This window comes from Columba livia, chromosome 1, assembly GCF_036013475.1.
Source record: "Columba livia isolate bColLiv1 breed racing homer chromosome 1, bColLiv1.pat.W.v2, whole genome shotgun sequence".
NCBI classification, from domain to species: Eukaryota; Metazoa; Chordata; class Aves; order Columbiformes; family Columbidae; genus Columba; species Columba livia.
In genome coordinates this window covers 180,234,333-180,244,936 of record NC_088602.1, presented here as the reverse complement: position 1 = coordinate 180,244,936, position 10,604 = coordinate 180,234,333, and the positions used below count along the sequence as shown (strand labels likewise).

The following is a 10,604-nucleotide window of genomic DNA, read 5'->3' as shown; positions in this document are numbered from 1 at the left end:
TTTCTTCCCCACTGTCCTTATCTCTCCATCTCTACTCTTGCTAGTCAGAACAGACCCTCTTACCCTGAGTGTGTCATGGTACAGTGATTTTGCTACTGATAGTCACTGCCTGAGAGCTGCAAAAGGTGCTTGGAGAGAAGCAGTGAGAACAATCAGGTCACACAACCGGCAAGCCCAAACCAAGAACTGTAGAGGTCCATACAAAAGTTTGTGTGATCTAGAAAATCCCAGGTAACCTAGTATTCTTCCGAAATCTTGTCATTTTATCTGTAAGACAGTGAACTGATTGAATGATAAAAATACTGGTTTTCAGATGCTCCTGTGCTTTCCAAGTCCAACATCACTGTCATCAGCAAAAAGTTTGATATCTTTCATGGCAATGTGCTAATCAGTGCATTTTTAGCTACAGGAAAGCAACACATTTATCCAATGGTTGACAGATAAGTTTTTGGCATGAATGTGTGCTCCAGATAATAAGAATGAAATGTCCCAAAAACTTGAAATCCTGAAGATGTATCTGCCATTGCATGGACTGCATGCAGGCAAAGGGTTTTACTCTGTCCAGCTGGTGTTTTGATGACTCTGAAAATCTGTAGAAAGAGAAACCAGCTTAGTAACACCTATCACGTCATGGTTTTACTGAAGCAGTAACTTCGCAGGTCAGTAACTCCAAAGAGCTCACTTAATGTTCTTGATAATGTCTGATGTGTGTTACATGGGCCACCAGCAGGAAAGAAGATGGCCATTACAGCTTTACAGATTGAAATTACGAAACTTTCCCAAGTTGTGCCAACTTGTGTATTGCATTTTGTTCAGAGGCCAAAAGAATATATATGCTGTCATGTCAGGGTCAAGCTTAGTAATTCTCAGTAATATATTGATCCTGATACTTACTTAACATGGTAACAAGTCTAACTATCAATACACACTTCTTTTGAAAGTAAACCTCCAAAGAGAAAAAAAGTGATTATTTGTGAAAATATCCCACCAAATTAAGGAAAGAAAACAAGAAGGAAAACCTACCAGCTCTTGCTAATGAAAATGGAGCATCTAGAAATGACATCATGAAGTTAACAAAGCATGTGCCCATCAGGTATTCAATAATCTAGGGGTCAAACCAAAATTTCTCCATGCGAAAAGAATCATTAAACAGTTTTCTAAATGTGGAGTAGCATTTTCTAAATGTGCATGCATTTTTTCTGACCTCTAGCCTTTGGAGGAAGAAAACAACAAATTTTTGTTTTACATGATCACATGTTGGAAACTTGATCTTCAAAGGTAAGACTGAGAATAGAGCAACTGCAGTGTGATATACAGCACAAGTAATCAGTTTGTTTTGAAAACAGAGCGTTCTTCACATTTTGAAAATAAAGATTTTCCATGTGGTTGTTTCTCAAAGGTAAAAAATACCTGCACTGTTTTTAGAATATCAAGAAACAGCGATAATGATGCATATTCATTCTAGTTTGCAAGCTTATCTGTATCTTCTCCAGTGTAATTGCTGAGTCTGTTGTCATGCCAAACTATCAGAGTATACTCGATACCTCATGGCAACAAGTGGAACATGTTACATCTTATTCTTCAGTTTTACATGTAAACAAATGTAGTACTTTGATTTGGCATCAAAATCCCTCATCAACAGTTTCCTCTTTTTTAATTTGCTAGTGGGGATGACAATTTCCATAAACTTCAATCGTGTTTGAAGATGAGAATTACACTGTTTGACTTGTATACTTTATTTTTTACAGTACACTGTGAGGTTGATGCATTGCAAGAAATACTGTTGCTAGATAATTGTCAATGTATCATTTTATTAGTGAATATTAGCTGCTTTTTACTGTAAATATGTGGTTAGAAAAATGTAAACCTTGTGCCAAGAACAGATATGTGAACCGTATTAAGTACTAAGCCAAGGGTTTAAGAACTAGCATGAAAGTTTAAACTGACTTGTAAGTAGTTCTTACACATATAATAAAAATCAAATTCTTCAGTTGTTTAGACAAGGACATATCTCAGTCTTTTATATAACAAATAGAAAAACTCCCTATGGTATTTAAGCAAATGTATAGCATGCAACAACTGTTAAAGTAAGCAGCCTGAAAGCAAGTAGCAGCAAAAAGCAGAAGCCCTGTGTAACACAGCACATAGAGTATTAAACATGAGTGATATGCAAGGGTAAAACATTTTTCTTCTGACCGCAAAGGAGGCAAAATAGTACAATACATTCTTAACAAGAACAAGTGAATGAGATCAAAGTGCCTTTTGTTAACATTTCTGGCAGATTCAGTTTTTGGCAGCCATTGTGTCAGTGTTAAAACTAATCTGTAAGAACAAGGAGGGATCACATTCGTTTGGAAAGACCTCCCATCCTGAGAGCTGTTCAGGCTCCACCTCGCACCAACAGGACTCTGCTCTGGTGGGCCTGGCACAGTTCCAGTTTGCTACATGAATCTCAGTCAGTTCAAACTGGGGCTGCCTATAAAGTTAATACAGTTATTTACACTGAATGAGCAAGTATAAGCAATGCTGCAAAGTAAGGCGCTATCTTCTAAACATACCCTCAGAGAGCGGCGGAGAGTCATGGTGGGAAATAAAGCAGTGGAACAGCTCAGGAGAACTCCACCTGTGATCTGCTCCGAAGGGGAGGCTGAAGCAGATTTTCCTGCACATGGCATCTCTCAGCTTCTTCCGAAAGCATTGCTCAGATCAGAGTTCATCTTTTCTATAGATAACAGGCATAGCAGCAGAAGTGCGTCTGCTCCCAGGTCTGTAAAATCGGGGTGAAGATGCCTGTGAACTTTGCTGCTTCCATGTATGCTTTCTGCTGTTGTCACTGTGCCCACTCCCCAACAAAAGCATCGTGGGAGGTTTGGTTTTACGGCACTGAGTGATGGATTTAAAAATACCCCCAATGTGTAAACACATTTCCTGCATGGTTCTTGCGCTGTGCCTGCCTTGGCCCTTCCCCAGGTTTTTTTCCACCAGACCCTTTGGACTCTCTTCACCTCCCAGTGCCCCAGGTTCAGGGTCAGCAGATGTTTTCCCCTCTAACCCATGCACTTTCTCTTCCACCTGAAGGGTCACAGGGCTTAGATCTTTTCTTGATGTGCCAGATCACTCTGGCCTCAAATCTTACATCTGAAATACAATAACTGATGGTGAGCCAAGAGCTTTGAGGTGGCCCCACTAAATGGCAAATAACACCTGGTGGAGGTGGAGGTCCCACATGTGGGCTTTGCCTTGCTCTTATTCCTGGCCTGCAGTGCCTCACTGGCTCTGGCTTTTCCAGCATCCAAGCCCACTTGGCTGAACTTCCCTTTGCTTAGATGAAGAAACACCTTTGCTGAGCTGGAACAGGATCATCACATCCAGCACAAGAAAGCCAGAGCAATCAGCCACTGCTCTTGTGCAGCACAGCTCCCAGGCTCAGCTGGCATTTTCCCCTGAACAGAGTCCTTCTTGCAGATTTTGTCCTGTGTCCTCCTGCCCTCCATATTCAACCCAGGTCCTACAGACACAGCTTCTGCCATCATAAGCACACAATCTTCTCCTTCCCCACTATGTGTCCTTCTCCTGGATGCCAAGTGAAGCTGAAATTTCCTTTCCCCTGTTAAGTCAGAGAGATCCTTACACCATGAGCAGGAAGGTGGAGACATGCTAGGAGAGAGAGGCTGAGAAATTATCTTAAAATTCAGGAAGAGAAGCTCCTGCCACTCTGCAAGTGAAGGGAACAGAGTTCGTTTTCATTTCCCTGTGCTTGGAGTCTCATCACCTGTGGGTGAATCCAAACTGTCTGTGACAAGACTGCACATCAGAGCCAAGAGGATGGTGAATGTGATCCAGTGTAAAGAGGGAAGCAGGAAAGGAGGCTGGCAGGTTTCAAAGAGGTGCTGCAAACTGCCAGTGTGCGGGAGCAGGAAGAGTGAGGCAGCCAAACGCGGCAGGCAGCCGAGCTCCGCTGCGTCCCTGAAGCCAGCCAGCTCTGTGGCCAGGCTGGGAGGCATGAGAGGTGAGCGCTGGAGAATTGGTATAGGCAGCTCCGAGCACCCAGAAGCTATTTGCAGCTCTTTAGATCATATGCTACATGGATATCTCTGTGTCCATTTTCCATGTGCCAGCCAGGTGCCCTCCAGCCAGTCCCCTGGTGATCTGATGGCAGGAGACAAAGAGCACTTCATGGCCAAGCACAGACCTGCTGAGCCTAGAGACCTGACAGCAATCCTGGCTACCTCCCCTTATTCCCATGGCTGAAATCTCTGTAAATAGCTGTACGTGTTTGCTCCCAGCACCAAGACGAAATCTGAGCTTGCTTTCCCTTTCCCTGCCCCCACCTTTTTTTTCCCACCTTGCAGCTTTTTTTCATTCACCAGGTTAAGTTTCCACCAATGTTTCTGAGGGAAACATTCACTCCCTTAAGCCTAGGATGCCAGAGGCTGCAAGAGGAAAGGAGTCCTTGTGCTGCAGTGGGCAAATGAAGGAAATACTGGTCTTTGGGCAGAGCTGTCAAGGACTGTAGAACTTGGCTGTCTGCAGTGTGAACAAGTTGCAGAAAGCAGGACTGGAACCAAGAGATGATACAGCGGCAGTTTGTTACTTTCATGGAAAGCAGCAACTTCACTGTACATCAAGACATCAGAAAAGACTTTGTGGAGACTATTCTGCCAGTTGTCCCTCTTGGTTTGCTCCTTCCAAGTCTCTCAGGGAAGTGAGAGAACATGTGGTGGCTGTTGCAGTTTCACCAAGGCTTCATTTCCTGTTCTTTCTCCATCTGTTCTCCCTTTCTGTTGAAAATGTTGGGTAGTACATGTGCCAGATGAGAAAGTTCTGATGTGGAAGTCAATCCCCTTATTGCTGTCTGCAACTATCTGAAAGGAGGTTGTAGTACATAGGATGTTGGTCTGTTCTCCCAAGTAGCAAGTGATTGGACAATAGGAAATGGCCTCAAGTTGCAGCAGGGGAGGTTTAGATTGGATATTAGGAAAAAATTCTTCATGGAAAGGTTTGTCAGGCATTGGAACAGGCTGCCCAGGGAAGTGGTGGAATTGCCATCCCTGGAGGTGTTTAAAAGCCTTTTAGACAAGGTTTTTAGGGACGTGGTTCAGTGCTAGATGATCCTGAGTGTCTCTTCCAACAGAAATGATTCTATGTTTCTATGTTGGTCCAGTGTCTTGCCAAGTGTGGCTGAGTGACTGCTCCCGTGCTATCCAGCAACTGCTCAGGTGACAGTGGAAGACCTTCTGGCCATGACTAAGGTAACCATTGAGTGTTCCTCACCTGCAGGACGCCAGGGAGATAAACAGCCCTGAAGAGAAATAGAAGAACAATGAATTCATGTTGTCTACACAATTTTCCTGTTGGACTATTTCCATTACTATTACCAGGCTAGAGGTGTGGAAAGCAGAGACAGATCAGCCAGAAATGTCAGCAGTAAAGTATTCATGGTGAACCACAGAGGCCTGCAGAATAATAGAAATAAGAAAATATGCCCTTTCTTATTGATGAAAAGTAAGCTGAGTTTACAGACATTGATCCATAGATGACTAAAAGAAATAGCAAGGAAAATACTCCAGCGTCTTCTGTGTCTGTTGCAAATGAAAATATCATGGGGCAAAGACCTTCCAAGTAGCAAATCTCAGCTCTTTCTGCGAGTAATGACACTGTCATATCAGCCTTGGCAACCAAAAAATACACAGCAGGAACATTGCCTTTCGTTTCCTGCTGTTAGCCTTCATGGCTGTCATTCCCAAATCTAGAGCACCTGTTATGTTCTTTTTATAGTTGTGGCAATGAAAAGGAACCAGTCCCTTTGGGGGGATAACTCATACTTATCACCAGTAAAAAACAAAACAAAACCCAAAAAAATAAACCAAATAAACAAAACAAACCAAAAAACCAAAATGGGGAAAATGTGTCTCTGTTGCTGAGTATCACATAAACCTTTGGGGAGCACCCCTGTGTGCGTGTAGTCTGAAATGGTCAAGTGAGATATTTTCACCAGGGCTGGTTAAGTTATGTATGAAGAGGGTGAATAATTTGCTCTGAAAATGTCAGAGTCCCTGGTGATTAACAGATGTGATCTGTTGTAGTGCTTTGGCACCAGAGGAGTTTGAGACTGTTAGAGCTTAGATTTAGTGATGATTCAGAGGCATAGAAATGTGAAACATCATGGAGATTATTCGATGTTTTCAACAATGCACTGTTGCCAGTGATGGCGTTCCCTTTTTCTGCTCCACAGTGAAGATGGCACATGATATGGAGGGATAGCTAAGGGGAAAATCACTAAGTTGGTCCCCTTAACACATCAAAGAACTAAGGACCTGCCTCTTGGTTAGTTTGGGACCTCTACTGAGGTATAGAGAATGGAACACTTGCTTAGGCCACAGCCAGTTAAAGGAGCCTTACCACAGAGTATGAAGATACTGGGTCTTCCAAGATAAGATTTATGTCCTTTGGGGTTGATTTCCAGGTGTGTGAACACCTGGTTCAGAAGACACCAAGTCGTCATAAGCTGGTCTTCTACTGGGTTGCACAAGATCTGAATTAGCCTACCAGCATAGCGTATTGCTCAGCTGGTGAGCTGTGGCTACTGGGCCCTGCCTGTGGCTTTGCTGAGACCTCTAGAACATGGTTCATCATCAATGCTCATCAAAGAGGATAACACTGACGTTTCACTCACCAGACAAATGCATTCAGCCCTCAAGAAGGGCTCACCCATGACAAAACGAAAGCAAAAACTTAGGTGCAGGGTGATGCTGGATAAAATCAGACATAGCCCAAACTCATTCCCAGTAGGATTAGGGAAGTGATCGTGCCTCTGTATGCAGCGCTAGTGAAGCCACACCTTGAGTCCTGTGTTCAGTTTTGGGTTTGTCGCTACAAGAAAGACATTGAGGTGCTGTAGCAAGTTCAGTGAAGGGCAATGAAGCTGGTGCACAAGTCTTATGAGGAGCATCTGAGGGAACTGGGGCTGTTTAGCCTGGAAAAAAGGAGGCTGAGGGGAGACTTTATCTGTCTACCTGAAAGGAGGTTGTAGCATGGAGGGTGTTGGTCTCTTCTCCCAAGTTGCAAGTGGTAGGATGGGAGGAAATGGCCTCAAGTTGCACCAGGGGAAGTTTAGATTGGATATTAGTAAAAATTTATTCACAGAGAGGGTTGTGAAGCAGTGGAACAGGCTGCCCAGGGAAGTGGTGGAGTTACCATCCATGTAAGTGTTTAAAAGACGTATAGATCAGGTTCTTAGGGACATGGTTTAGTGATAGAGTTAGGTTAATGGTTGGGCTCACTGATATTGAGGATTTCTTTCAATGAAAATTATTCTATGATTCTATGATTCTGATTATACCCAGAATCAGAGTCTGTGAGTCTGGACCAAAGCATCTTTGATCTGAAAAACAACAGCCTTGAAAGTTTTTAAGCAAATTGAAGAACATTCTTGTGATTCTTTGTGCTTCTTCCTTTTGATGTGCTTTGTGGGCTAAAATATTACATGAAATTCTGATAATCTTGACAGTGGTCTTTTAATGTGACTGGAAATGCTGAAATGCATGGGTTTTGAAGGTCTATTTTCCCTAAGATTTTGCTGTTGACTTCGACTAGCCCCAGAGGTGGTTATGATTAATATGAGGTTCAGGCAAGCCTCCACACTTGTATCTCCTTTGCCAAATCGACTGCTGGAACCTCTGCTCATATTCCCGGTTTCCTACGGAAACTGATCTTTTCACAGATGCTCTGTTCATCTGTCTCTGCTCTAGGACTCCTTTATACCCTCACTGTAGCTCAAGTATGCTGAGGTTTGGTGGGGGATTTTTTGTGGTTTGTTTTTCTTTTTTTCCACACACAGACATAGTTTCTGGCTGTTTCAGTGAGATGGCTTGTTGCTGAAAATTGCCTCAGCTGATATAAGAAACAATTGACCAACTAAGCTATATGGTAGATGTTCTGTCTTATTCAATACTCTTACAAAAAGCAAGTCCCCATGAACTGGAACATAAATGGTTTTTGCCTGGTTAGCATCAGACTACTCATTTTCATTGCTAATTGATGGATGGAAAGGTGAGTCACAGGAATCCGCCTCTGACAGGCAACAGGTCATTTCTCAGAGTAAGCTGGGGCAGTGGAATCCGATGGTTTGCTAGGTTATGTAAATGGTCCTGCTGTGAAGTATGAGGTGAAACTGGACTGGTAAGCAACTTGAGAGAAGCAGAGAAAAAATAATTTTGTTTGAGAAAGACTGAAATGTGATGGGGTAAAAGGCTTTAAAATTGACTTTGTACCTTGTAGTTCCAAGCATCTCATGAAGTCATCAATGATGCCACAGATGAGTTGAGCAAAGCAGACAGAAACTGTCCAGGAGAGAATAACAAAACCAAAGTGTTCTAACTTGTGAATTCAAGCACAGATTATTTTATTTATCTGTGGTCAGAACTCAGAATTTTTCTGGAGATATCAGGATATATTTGACAAATTGTAATAGGGACAGAAAGCACTATTTGAAATGAAAAAAGGTTTTGGAACTGATTGAGGTGCTAATAATCAACACCAAGTACAGTGCAAACAAAAAAAAAAACATAGAAAAGAGAGAGAATTCACATAGCTTGTATTCACCTCGTTTGTAGTCCTGCCTTAAAAGAGAGATTACTCCCAGCACTTCTACCTTCCTAACAGGCCTTCATACAAGGGTGATGGTGCCGAGCTTACCTACAAAAAATAGAATTATTTTTAGATGCATTGGATAACTGTTGTCAAGGAGAGCTTGATGCTAAAAATAAAGAAAAATTGAGTTGGTGCATTCTGGTTTTCAAGCCCACAGTAAGGGTCACAACTCAGAAAGGCAAAGAAGCCAACTTCCATGATTTTAAATGTGACTCTCAGAATCTTTTCGCTTGTTTATTAAGCATCACTTTCTGGTAGTTCTTTCAATCAGCAGAGTGTCTTAGCTTTGTCTTTATGTACTTTTAGAGAAAATTTCTGGTGTGGTTGGAAAGAAAAATCTAAAAAATGTGACCCTTAATGTTTCAGAAACCAGACTACACATAAGAAGACTTAAAATGTTTATTTTTCTAACCATTTATTTCAAGGTCAGTATCATGATATGGTGATCATGAAACAAATTTAGGAAGTCTAGGGCTGACACTAATTAAAACATTAACTATAGTCACATCAAAAAATTGTTATTCAAAACATTACAACAAATTGTATTACTAAAATGTAAGTTCATTCTTTCTTTCAAGAATATATAACCTAAATCTGGCTCTATTTACACTAAATAAATAAACAGTCAAGCCACAGAAAATTCCATTGCTCTGTTTTTTTGTGTATGTAAAGAGAGGAGAGTAACCAAGAATTAGATAAATAGCACTAGATAATACATGAAGATAGCATTTGTTTAGAATCTCTTGTATTTTCAGACTTCCTTACTTGTTAATAATTTCAAAGTAAATTTGTTGTTGTAAAGTGCCCATACCAATTGATAAAATAGATATGATCTTGACTGAAATAAAAAAGTAGACCAAAAATAATGGAAATTGATTTGAGTAACTGCAGCTGCAAAGGCCGCATGTGGAGGAGACTTTTCTTATTTTAAATGCAAATTAATTGTATTCTAGAGATGGAAACTGAAAGATGGAAATCTGCAGCAGGAGAAAGTAGGAAAGGGATTTTGACTTTGAAGTACAGATGAATTAATTCTAGACTTGTATCTTTACAAATGTGGATAGCATGAAAGGCAGAAAGCAGAAAAGATGAGGAGTCCTGTCATTTTAAACATGTTACTCCAAGTTAGGCTCAGATATCTGAGAATTAGTGAAGGCACCTCCTCCTGGAAAGAGCAACATTTTGGATTAATAAAGTGAGAATTTATTTAAAAGTCTCTTAAAAAGCAGCATGTTCTCTCATTTGATGCTGAAGGAGTTTGAACTCTTGAAGCAATCTTGGATCTTTACCTACACATGGAATTAGCACATTAGATGTCAGAAATTACATCAACGCTGGTAAATTGAACATGCCCCGCAGTGATCTCACACATATAGACCAGCTGGCCAAGAGCGGTCATGTTTGTGCTACCAGATGCCTCAGCCACCAAACTGGGGCAACTGCGCATGAGCTTCCTCCCAGGAACGAGCCTCAAAAATTTTGGTGCCAAAACTGTGCCTGGGAATCGTGTGACAGAGTGAGACAGCCGAAAATGCGACAGGGAGGAGAATTAGCAGTTCAGCAGTGTGACAGTCGTGCTACAGCTCCCAGACACAGCTAAATTTCCTTGTACAGACATATGCAAGTTGCCCAAAGGCTACATTCAGAAGCCCAGCCCAAGCACTAAAAGGGCTTCAGGCATCCAAAAGATAGCAATTCAGGCTGCCTTCTTTCCAGGGCGGTATGTCTTCTGGCCCCGTGTTCAGCTAAAGGAAGGAAACATGCACTGTATGCACTGCCTATTTCAGTGCTCCAGAAAGCAGCCTCTGAGAACAGGCTGCCTAAATCTCTCATCACCCTCTTAATGGGAGACGTCACACTGGGTACCTAACTCCATGCACAGCAGGCTGCCTGGTGACAACCCAAAATAACCGCGGTGCCTCCAGAACTGATGTGACATGGAAACCTCTTTA

General features: G+C 41.9%; 1 long non-coding RNA gene across 1 annotated transcript; it reads right to left on the bottom strand.

The window, feature by feature from the left end:
- Positions 1–1,687: 1,687 nt before the first annotated feature.
- Positions 1,688–8,697, bottom strand: LOC135578207 (uncharacterized). The gene is made up of 3 exons (XR_010469553.1): positions 8,605–8,697; positions 8,274–8,342; positions 1,688–5,302 (listed from the first exon to the last, which is right to left on the bottom strand). It is a non-coding gene; the product is annotated as an uncharacterized LOC135578207 (long non-coding RNA).
- Between the last annotated feature and the right edge of the window lie 1,907 nt (positions 8,698–10,604).